This window comes from Sus scrofa, chromosome 7 (assembly GCF_054392235.1).
Source record: "Sus scrofa isolate SSC_HxYL_T2T_F1_AM1 chromosome 7, Sscrofa_HxYL_maternal_Yorkshire_Landrace_v2.0, whole genome shotgun sequence".
In the NCBI taxonomy this organism is placed as follows: Eukaryota; Metazoa; Chordata; class Mammalia; order Artiodactyla; family Suidae; genus Sus; species Sus scrofa.
The window spans coordinates 137,156,414-137,168,000 of record NC_139389.1 but is presented as its reverse complement, the minus strand read 5'-3'; the positions used below and the strand labels follow the sequence as shown (position 1 = coordinate 137,168,000).

At 49.1% G+C, this 11,587-nt stretch overlaps 1 long non-coding RNA gene across 4 annotated transcripts; it reads left to right on the top strand.

The window, feature by feature from the left end:
• The first annotated feature begins 4,300 nt into the window (after positions 1-4,300).
• On the top strand, positions 4,301-8,508 carry LOC146402123 (uncharacterized). 4 transcript variants are annotated; one of them, XR_014809390.1, is made up of 4 exons: positions 4,301-4,565; positions 4,658-7,121; positions 7,518-7,778; positions 8,245-8,490. It is a non-coding gene; the product is annotated as an uncharacterized LOC146402123 (long non-coding RNA). The 4 variants fall into 4 exon arrangements; XR_014809391.1 differs by having other exon boundaries at positions 4,332-4,565; positions 4,658-5,862; positions 6,795-7,121; positions 7,518-8,508; XR_014809388.1 differs by having other exon boundaries at positions 7,518-8,496.
• Positions 8,509-11,587: the final 3,079 nt, after the last annotated feature.

Here is an 11,587-nt window from a genome sequence, read left to right as displayed (position 1 = left end):
GGGATGGTGAGGGGATTTTGACTAAACTGGCCTAGCAAGGTTCCTGCTGAAAGGATATAATGCAGAAAGGAACCCCAAAGTCCAGAACCTTTTCTAGTTGAAAAAGAGCTTGGGGAAGGCTGAGTAAAGCTTGCTGGAACACAGGATCTTTGTCAGTTCTCAACTCTGTGGCCAGCGATTTCTGCCTGTGAGCTCCCAGGTGCCACAGCTGCCTCTGATATGTGGTACTTGGTGACAAGCACCATGAGGGCGGCAGTGAGACCCAGAGTGCACCCTCCCTGTGGGGGAGCTGGCACCCCATCCTGAGAGGTGACCTGAGAAAGAGGCCCTGTCCCATTGACTGGCTGCTCACAGTCAGGCTGAGCAGGGAAGGGGCCAGAGCAAGGCCCCCAAATATGTCACCAGGTACATTGATTATTTTATCCTGAAGGCACTTGAGAACCAGGAGAAAAGTCCAAGCTTCTTACCCCTGTAACTGTCCAAAAGTTAAGTACACGTTCCCACTTTTCCAAAGAAAATTTGGTTATAATAGAAACGTAGGTTTGGAAACTACCTCTGTACCCAGGAAAGAGCTTCTGTGAAGACACTGCCTCAGGACACAGCTTCAAGCTCACATCTCCCTTCCCCTGCCACACGGCCTCCCCACCCCAGAGGTTTTTCCTTCTCCTGGCGGGATATCTGAGCCTCAGTGGTCTGGATGCCTCTGTGAGGCTCATTTCTGGGTGAAACCCCATGAGTGGACTCGGAAAGGCCATCATCCCACTAACTCCTCAGGCACAGGGAGCCAGGGACTGCTTCTCCAGGGTCCAAAGTCCTTATCGCCAAGCCAGGTGGCTCCAGGGAAAGTTGAACCCATTGGAGAAAGTGGGGTCAGACCAGGGAGCCCAGAGCCCACTTCTGGGAGCCTGAGTGGGAGCTGGTCCACAGTGAGCCCTCAGGAAGAAGGTGTGTGTCCTGGGGCTTCCAAGGAAGCTGTATCCGGACCTGGCAAAGGCTGCCTGGAAATTCTACACCATGCAGGGTTTGTCCCAGCTTCTGACCACCAAGGCTTTAGCACGGTGCCAGCACAACTGGCTGGGTGCCCATGGGGGCAGGGGATGGAGACCAGCCCTTTGCTGGGACCCCTCCCCTGCCAGCCCATGGCCCTGAGGGTCCCAGTCCTGGGGCTGCCCCTCTGCAATCTCTGCCTCAGTGGCCCTCAGGGTCCCCACCCTAGAGGCCTTGGTGCTGCCTTTGCTCTGAGGTCTCAGCAGGTGGGCACTGCCCTGGGCCCTCCCCCAACTCCCCTGGGGATGGTGCCAAGCCCAGACCCCCACCCCGCAGGCAGCAGAATCTGCAGGTCCAGGACTTGGTGCAGTTTCCAGCCCCATGAGGAGGGGGGATTTGAAAATCCCTGACAGAGACTCATGGGAGGGGTGTTCTCAGGCTCTGACGCCCTGGGGGAGATGCCCCGGTCGGGAGTGGCTGTTCTGTGAGGGATGCACCCCAGAGCCTGGACTGGGCGGGGATTTGAACAGGGTCTGTGTCCAGTGGGTGCAGCTGCCAACACTGCTACGACCCTCTCAGGGCCACATGCACCCCTGGCTTGACAAGAGAGGGGGCGGGTCTGGCACCCCTGCCCCACCTCATGCCTGCCGCAAGGTGCGGATGGTGGCGTGGGATCCAGCTGTGACACCTGCTGGTTGACCGGGGCCAACCCGGAGGGCTGAGTTGGCGTGAGGGGCCGTCTCCCACCTGGGGGTGGGGTGCTCCCTGCTCCTCCCCTCAGCGTCCGCCCTGCGGGGGGTCTGCCCCACATGACGTGGGTGTTTCCCGGCCTTCAGGTGGGGAGCAGCTTCCCCCGACACTGTCCTTCCCAGGCTCTGGGCGAGAGGTGCACTTCCTCCTCGGGGACCCTCGTGGCCGCTGCTGACCAAGGACACCTGCCTGACAAGGGAGACCGGATGTGCAGGTGAGTCTGGGCCTGGCCTTCGTGCTGGGCTTGGCCTGAAGGCTGGCCAGTGGGGGGTCTCAGTGAGAGTCCACTGCCCAGGTCAGCTGTTCATGCAGTTACTACCCGGGGGCCTTGAACTCCGCAGTGGTGAGGACAGCTTTGTCCAGTCACTGCTGAGGGCAGAGGAGAGCTGAGTCCATCCGGTGCACAGGGGGGACAAGGGCGTCCCAGGAGAAGCAGGATGGGTGCACGGGTTTCAGGTGAGGGACCAAGACAGGTTGCCGCATGTCTGTAACAGGGCAGCTGTGTCCACAGGGGGCCGGCGAGGACCCATGGATGGAGCCAGGACTCCCTCCTCCCTGAGGCTCCGAGTCTCGGGAGGCTGGAGGCTGAGGGGTGGGGGCTGGAGGCCTGGGAAGGCTGACCCTCCAGCACTTCTGGGGAAAGTTGTGCAGTGCAGCTGGGGCACGAGGGGCCGTCTTTGCACTGAGGATTCTCTCCGCACCAATTCGTTCAAAACAGGGGGAAATCTTCTCACATCCATGAAAGGTAGAGTCACATAGACTTCCTTCCTCCTATCCTGTGATGTCATTAATAAGCTCTCATGTCAGTTAGATGAATCTACAGAAGGGGCTCAGTTGGACTCAGGCAGGTAGTTCAGCACAGCAGAGCCAGAGACCATGTTAGGCAGCAGACCCAGCAAAACTGCATGCTGGACATCATACATCAGGGAGGATATAAAACTTATTTTAATTAAAAAAATTCAACCCATTATCCATTACTGCACTATTTCCCACAGCAAAGACATGGAAGTAAAAAAATGCCCATCAACAGAGAAGATTGGGTAGACATACACAATGGAATATTACTTAGATGCAAAAAAAATCAAGGAATAATGCTTTTGGGGCAACATGGATGGCTTAGAATGTGTAATATTTAGTGAAGTAAAGCAGACAAAACCAATATCATGTGAGATCACCAATAGGTGGACGCTAATAGAAATGATAGAACCGACAGCAGAAATAGACTCAACGATTTTGAAACCAAAATTACCTTGACCAAAGAGGAAATGTGGGGAGGGGTTAAATTAGGGACTAGGCATTGATGTCCACTCTACCACACACAGCAGAGGTAGATAACAAGGACCTATTGTGTACCGCAGGGAAACAGAGTCAGCAATGTGCAATCACCCACATGGAGAAAGAATCGGAAGATGCATGGATGTGTGTGCAGGTAAAACTGAGCTTCTTTGCTGTTCACAGAAAACATCACAAGTTTTTAACTATGGTACATTTAATTTAAAAAAGTTAAGACTTCTTTTCTCATGACACTCATCTGATGTGTTAATGAGAATTTTATACTCTATGATTTGTCCAATATTTTGGTTGTTGTGAGAATGTGAAAAGGGATCATTTTCCCAGCTTCTCGGCTCTCTGCACATCCAAGATGAGTACTGGCTTTATTGCAACACCCAGAACCTGGAAAGAATTCCAACATCAGACATCAGCTAAAGGAATAGACTGATTTTACTAGGACCACTCTTCGGAAAACACTTTTCATTAAAAATCGGCTATTGCTGACTCACACGGAAACGTGGTAATGTTCACAATATCGATGCTGAGTAAGATGAGCCGTACAAGCAAAAGCACATACAATATACGTCCATTCGTATGTTTCTAGAGCATGGAAATTAATCTGAAGCATCCTAACCCAGATCAAATATAATGTGAGGACCCGGTGGAAAAAGAGAAGGGAGAGGAAGGAGGAACACCAGAAACTTGTGAAAACAGGGAGAGAATTGATCTGTCCAAACATGAAAAGGTTGATGTCCACATCAGTGTTTATCAAAGTGTACAATCTAAATATCATAGTTTATTAGAGGACAGTTTCACCTCACTCAAGATATTACCAATAAGGAAACACATGGCTTGAGACAGAAGCAGTGACAGAAAAATAGTGAAAAATCAGAAGCACTTGAAAACACTTCTCATGGAGCCTGAGGATATATTATTAGGTAAGCATGACAACAGAACAAAATCACCAAGTGCTCATGATGGGGGTGTCCTGACCACCCTGCCAGGTGTGTCCACTCTATCTTGGAGCTGGTCCAGGGAAGCAGGTGTGTCCAGAGAGGAGGAGCACAGGTGCAGAACAGGGACTACCTCTCAGGACACATCTGCTCGTGGAACTTTCACACACCCTCTACACACCTGGGTGTGGTTTCCTTCTCTAATGTGGGGGTGACGGGGACACCTACACCACGGATGGGTGTGCGTGTGGAAAAACAAAGTAACGCATGGGTGGCCGGCGTTTACTATTTAAAAAAATGAGAAAATATAAAACCGCTTTCCAAAATGCTATTAAAACACCAAATCCAAGACACTCACACCGGCTCTGGGGAACTTCTCTTTCTGAGGGCATTCAATGGCATAATGTCTTCTATCCTAGGAGCTTATGCAAATAGGGTCCTCCCTCTACTGATAAGACAGCCTTGTCCTGAACCTGCAGCTCTGGCAGCGGAGTCCCAGCCCCAGGATCCCCAGGTGCTCCCATTCTGTGATCAGGACTGAACACAGACCACATGCCATGGAGTCTGGGCTGAGCTGGGTGGTCCTTGCGGCTCTTTTACAAGGTAGGTTTTCCAGAACAAGAGATGCTGAGGATGTGAGGGCACCTCAGTGCGCGTGTGACAGTTTTCTGACCCGGATGTCTTTGTGTTTGCAGGTGTCCAGGGTGAGGGGCAGCTGGTGGAGTCTGGAGGAGGCCTGGTGCAGCCTGTGGGTCTCTGAGACTCTCCTGTGCAGACTCTGGGTTCACCTTCAGTGGCTTCTACATGCACTGGGTCTTCCAGGCTCCCGGGAAGTGACTGGAGTAGGTGGCAGGTATTAGCAGTCATGGCGGTAGCACCTACTACGCAGACTCTGTGAAGGGCTGATTCACCATCTCCAGAGACAACGCTGAGAACACACTGTATCTGCAGATGAACAGCCTGAGAACTGAAGACACGGCCCGGTATTACTGTGCGAAAGACACAGTGAGGGGAAGGCTGTGTGAGCCCAGACACAAACCTCCCTGCAGGGACACAGGGCCTGGGCTGCAGGGGGCACTCAGGACCCAGAGGTGTTTGTTTCATGCCCAGGAGCAGGTGCAGAGGGAAGTTAAGGGCTGGTTTCCTGCCAGGGTCTGGGGCTTCCTCTCCCTGTGGCATCTCCCCAAGGGAATCCCTCTGCACTCATGATTCTCTACACACTATTCAGTCTCTGAAGGAGAAAGGAGTGTTGGAATAGGGGAAATATTCTCACATGCATAAAAGTTAGGGAGACACTATATGTTGTTTCATCCTTCTCTTAATATCTTTAAGTAACTCTTCATGACCGCTGGTGAATCTACAAAAGAGGGTCCATTGGACTCAGCCAGGGAGCTCAACACAGCAGATCCAGCGACCCAGCAGCTAGCAGCAACATCATAAAGTGCACACTGGACAGCAGACATCAGCAGGTTCCAAACCGAAAGCAAGAGAAGCAACTCCCCTCGGTGGTCGTGGTTCCCCTGACACCTCACTCACAGCCTCCAAGCTAGTTTCCTCCGTGCCAATGCACAGGGACCCCCACTGCAGCTTGCGGGAGAAGTTGAGTCTGAGGACACCCCACACAGTGAGGCAAGGAGTGTGAGCAGTTTATCGCATCCGTCACTGAGGTGTCTGTTGAGAGCAGGGACGTCCCGTGCAGTACATCCTGGGGAAGGACAGAGCCACCTGATGTTCATGCCAATTATTATCGACAGGATTAGGATCCTCCTTCTCACGCCCTCCTACAAACAGGTCTCGCCTGGGCCAGGGCCCAGATTCTGGCCTGCTCTTCACGGGTGCAGCAAGACCCCTTTCAAGACCGCATGACTGTCTTGCCAGGTCAAGTCAAAGGCTATGTACGGTAAGGGCCCGAACTTCTCTGATCAAAGTGGCAGCGTCCTGGCTGCAGGAGCCTCGTTTGTTCCGCGTATGACAGAGCGAGCAGACATGGGCACCGGAACCCGGGCCCCCGAGAGCGCCCCAGGCTCCACTGTCAAATTCCCAAAGGGGGAGCGCCGTGGGGCCCGGCTCATGGTGATGCGCCCTCCGTGACCTGGTGCAGGGAGCGGAACGAGGGCTCCTCTCTGGGGACGCAGGTGGGACCTGAAGTGCTGAGGCTCAGTGCCGGAGGCTGGTGAGATCGAGGACGGGTAGGCTCATCTAGACTAGCTGGCGGGAAGGGGTGGGTGGGGTGGGGGGCACCAGGCGATAGAGTAGGAGAGAGACACATACAGCGGGAGTCCCTCAAACCTAGACTTTGGCTGAGGGCCCTAGAGCCTTGGACATTGGGAACCTCCGACCATTTTCCACGTCAGCGTGTCTGGGTCAGATTGCTTCCAGCTGTTGAGAATACAGCCAAGGCGAGAGGCTGCAGGGGGCTCCCGGGATGTACCAGAACCCATTCTTAGCCTCCACGCAGTAGTATAGGGGTACTCAGAGCCACCGACTGGCCAAAGGTGTGCCTTATTGTCTCAGCGACGTCTCCGAGGCACTAAGGCGCAAAGCTGCAACCGTCTCCACAGTCGTGTCTGGCTTGGGGGAGGTGGCCAGAGAAGCGGGGACCTGTGCCACTAGGGCACCACGGGAATTCCCAGGAACCAGCTGAGGCTGACTCGCTTTTCACAGAGCCCCTGGGATGTGCCTTATGGTCCTACTGGGGAGGCGGTGGCCAGCGACAAGGGACTCTGAGTTTGCTTTGAGCACTAAGTGCCTCTTGTTGCAAAGAACTTATCTTGATGGGGGCAGATGCTCTCATAGCCTGGTCCCTTCTCTGTCCCCCTTGTCCTCTCACAGGTGTCTTCGAGGGGCAGGCAGCCCTGAGGACTCTTAACTGCCTGCACGGTACTAGCTGTCCCGGTCCGCAGCTGGGAGGGAAAAAGAAAGGAGGAAGCCTCACCCATCAGGTGGCCGGTACTAAGGTGCAGAGATGCGCTTGGTGCAGAGGGACGACCTCCTCATCATCACGGAGCCCAAGTGCATGGTCATGTCTGTCGTTATCGCCCATGGAGAGAAGAGGTCTTAAGATGCACCTGCTGACCTGCTGATAGATTGGGGAAAGAAGTGTCTGATGCTACACTTGCTACATGGTTGGGGGCTTATCAAAGCCCCCATAGGGGAGAGGTGAGGAGTGGGCCACATACCTTTCTACGCAGCGGGTAAGAAGGAGCAGGAGGGGTTGCTCGAGGTGGCGAGGGGGCATTACTGTGAGACGGGTGGGGCCATGACAAGGGCCTGACAATTGTTGTCATGACCAGAGGCTTTGAGTTCTGTCTCCTTGTGGGGAACTGGAAGTCCCTCACCTATTCCAAAGAGGCAAAGAGAAAAGGGTCCAACCCACAAAATGTATCCGTGGTCACATTATGTTGAAATAGAGTGAGTACATATTTTCCCATAATGGTGGAAATAGAAATTTGGCTTTCAGTCATGACCCAGTCACTGATTTTCTGTCCTCTCTATGGACAACCATAAGTTTGCATTAAAAACGTGCAATAATTATTCTCTCCCATTGTGCACCAGCAGGAGATCCGCACAGGCGCAGGCGGAAACTATCAGCTCCTGGGAGAGGACCACGCAGACAGAGTAGGGGAAACAGCCCTGGGGCTCCCACTCAGGAAGCTTTTCTCCTCTCGTTGGTTGAGAACGAATAGAGTGTAACCATCACCTGGGACAGTGGGGAATGTTTTACTCAGTAAGCCCAACAAAGCTTCAAGACAAAAACCCAAAAGACCAAAGTTTGCAAATGAGTTTCCTGCTAGCCACCTCAAGACACATATACTGGTAAGACTTAAAACATTTCTTTCTCAGCACCTATAAGAAGCAAAATGGACAGGGTCTAGCCCCAGCCACCAAAGAAGAAGGGAGAAGGGGTGCTCGTAACGAGGAAAATAGCAGTCTGTGGGACGTGACCCAGAAGTCCCTGGGTGATAGAATCGATAGGGTTGCTGATCGTGTTACAGGCACACACGGAGTCTCCAGTCACTGGGAGAAAGAGTGAACGCGTTGAACAGAGACAGGCCTCTGCTTCCCTCTCCCTTCGGGAGTCAGTGTCAGCACCCTAGACACAGCCCTGCCACCTCCCCCAGGGCAGTTCCTGCTGGGTGAATGTCCAGGCCCTGCCTGCCTCCCCCTGTGACTGTTACCTAATGCGGTGCACCAGCAAACCCACTAGCATCCAAGTACATGGAAGTGAGTGGGTATTTCTGTGATCCGAAGTCTCGTTTAAGTGTCCCTTCATGTTCACCAGTTGAGCAGCAGAATACCCTAGGAGTGACACAGCAGTGGACCAGAGTATCTTCAATGCAGACTGAACTTTGGAAACTAGAAGGCGTTTCAGAGGTAGGACATGAGGATGTATGTGGAGACGAGAGGGCAGAGTTTCAAAACAGATGTACTTGCCCCCTTCCCCTTGGTCAGGTCAGGGTGCACATTCTTCCTGGTTGGCTAATTTGAAACAAATTGTTACTGGGAGAAGAGGGAAAGCATAGGGGGGGTTGAAGGAAAATGTTTCAGCTGAAACTGGAGCAAAATGGAGTAACCAAGATTTCCTCTGATAGAAAAGACATTATGTTACTTTCCACTGAGAGACATGTTTCTACCATATTTTCTTAGCCTCTTTGCTTCTGTTTTCTATGCTGGAAACTCCATCTTGTCCTTTACTTTACCCAATATTCCTGCTTGAAAAACAGTTGCAGTGCTGGTAAATGACTTAAGCTCAAGAGCAAAGACCTAAAGGCATAAGTTATTCATATGGTCAGCTGAATGAGGACATAAAGCATTGGTCTAGAAATGTCAGACCTGTGCAGATTGGGTTGACATTTGCACAGCATGATATAACCTGTTAAAATAAGAGAAAGAGGAACCTCATTGCCCCAAGTGGTTTATGAGCAGTAGTTAGCAGAATATGCATCAGCAAGGAGAAAGAGGTGCAAACCTAGGCATGCAGGGTTACTGCAGATAGGCAGACAGTCTGCAGAAGCACAATGGTGATTCTCTAGATGCCATGCATAGATAGCTGATGCCAAGCTTCCTCAATGCTAATGACTGTTAAATGCCTAAATGTCAGAATAAAAGCTTAACCATCTACCAGCTATGTGACTTTTAAAATAATAAAAGAACTTTTAAAATAATAAAAAAACTATATTCTGCCCCTACAAGCCCCTCCTCACTTGATGTAATCCTAAAGAGCACAATAAAAGCATTGTGGTTTCTTGAGGCAGAGTTCTTGGTCCCTGAGACCTTGAGTCCCCCGGTTTCCCACCTTTAATTAAAATAAATGTCTCTGTGTCTTGTTTTATGTTAATTTTTTCTTAAGTTCCACAGCACCTGTTCTTCAGCTCTTACCTGCCGAGCTGGTCTTGGCAAGTCATATCATATAATATCTGTCTCTTACTTCACTTAGTGTGATAATTTCTGGGCCCATCCATGCTGCTGCACTAGCATTATTTCATTATTTTTTATGGTTGATAAATATCACATTGTATACATGTACCACATCTTCTCTATAAATCTTTGTCAATGGACAATTAGGTTGCTTTTTTGGCTATTGTAAATAGGGCTGCAAAGGATACTTGGGTGCATGTATCTTTTAGAATTATGGTTTTCTCTGGATTTATGCCCAGGAGTAAATTTGCTGAATCATATTCTAATTTTGTTTTCAGTTTTTTTTTTTAAATAATTTTTTTTTAATTTTCCCACTGTACAGCAAGGGGGTCAGGTTATCCTTACATGTATACATTACATTTTTTCCTCACCCTTTTTTCTGTTGCAACATGAGTATCTAGACAAAGTTCTCAATGCTATTCAGTAGGATCTCCTTGTAAATCTATTCTAAGTTGTGTCTGATAAGCCCAAGCTCCCGATCCCTCCCACTCCCTCCCCCTCCCATCAGGCAGTACTACTCAGCCATAAAAAAGAATGTCATAATGCCATTTGCAGCAACATGGATGGAACTAGAGAATCTCATACTGAGTGAAATGAGCCAGAAAGACAAAGACAAATACCATATGATATCACTTATAACTGGAATCTAATATCCAGCACAAATGAACATCTCCTCAGAAAAGAAAATCAGGTTTTTTTTAAAGAATAACTGTATTGTTCTCTGTAGCAGTTGTACCAATTTACATTACCACCAACAGTATAGGAGGGTTCCCTTTTCTCCACACCATCTCTAGAATTTATTGTTTGCAGATTTTTTGATGCCCAACCATTCTGACATGTGTGAGGTGATAACTCATTGTAATTTTGATTTCCTTTTCTCTAACAATTAGTGATGCTAAGGTATTTATACTGATGATGGTAGCACATGCTAAGCAGATTCTGTGAAAGGCTGATTAGCCATCTCCAGAGACAACTCCAAGAACATACTGTATCTGCAAATGAACAGCCTGAGAGTAAAGGACTCTGCCCTGTATTACTGCATGAAAATATACAGTGAGGGGATGAGAGTGTGGGATCAGATGCAGCTTCCCTGCAGAAAAACTGAAGGGGCTGAGATATAGTAGGTACTTAGGACTACCTTGGTGCACTCTAGACTCAAAAATTTGGCTTTCAGCTCCAGAGGCAAATGCAGATGGTAGTTAAATGTGAGCTTCCTGACACAGTTTTCACTGGGGACTATCTCTGGATCCACAGTCTGTGCTTTCACAGTCTCTGAATTAGAAAGTCTTTTCAAAATAGGAACAATTGCTCTCATGCCCAAGACACAGTGTCACTTACAGTTAGTTATATATTCATGTTTTCTCTTGTTTAAATCTTGTCTAAATCGAGCAATTTAAAAAATATTGTAGTGCATTTATGAAGATTTAAAAAGAATTTTCCTTCCTCCATTGTGAAATCTCAGTCCTGCTTTATTGATATGGTCTGCTGGCTGTCTCTTCCAGGATGATGGCTCTTTTCTTGTCTGCTAATATTTTTCATGAGATATAATTGGGGAAGTGTGGAACTCAAGCTGCAGCATATTAGCTCAAACACAAAACCTGAAGCTGGTGGAAAAAACCTAGAGTTGATGCTAAAAGGCCTGGCTCTCTTCTGATAAAGAATTAGCCTGACCTAGCAAACTCTCCTTTTCTTAGTAAGGGGATGGCTTACTCAAGCAGGCCCTTATCAGGAATGAGAAGTCATTCATACCTCCCTGATCAGTAAAAACACAGTTTCCCCCTACTCTCTGGCTATAAAAATAAGCAGCCAAGTTCCATTGGGATTGGCTCTTACAGACCATCAGAAAGCCATCTTTCCATGCTACCAGTTTTTCTTATTTCAATAATCTCTTCTTTCTCTTTTCCTCAATTTTGTCTGGAAATTAATTTCTAACCTGCTCTAGGACCAGGACAGGCAGTCTCTCAAGATCTTCAATGAGTCACTGGGAATGATGGTGGAAACATGGGTGGGGATGTTCCTTTTTATGCTTCTTTCTTCAGGTCAATAGAATGTCTATAGACATGTAATAGCTGCATTTTTTCTACTGTGCAGTTTATTTTTGTCAAATATTTATTGTTAAAGCTATTACCATTAAACACATAGATAATTGATAAGGAAAGGTTATAGTCAGATATATTACATATATATAAATATTCAGAAACTGATGA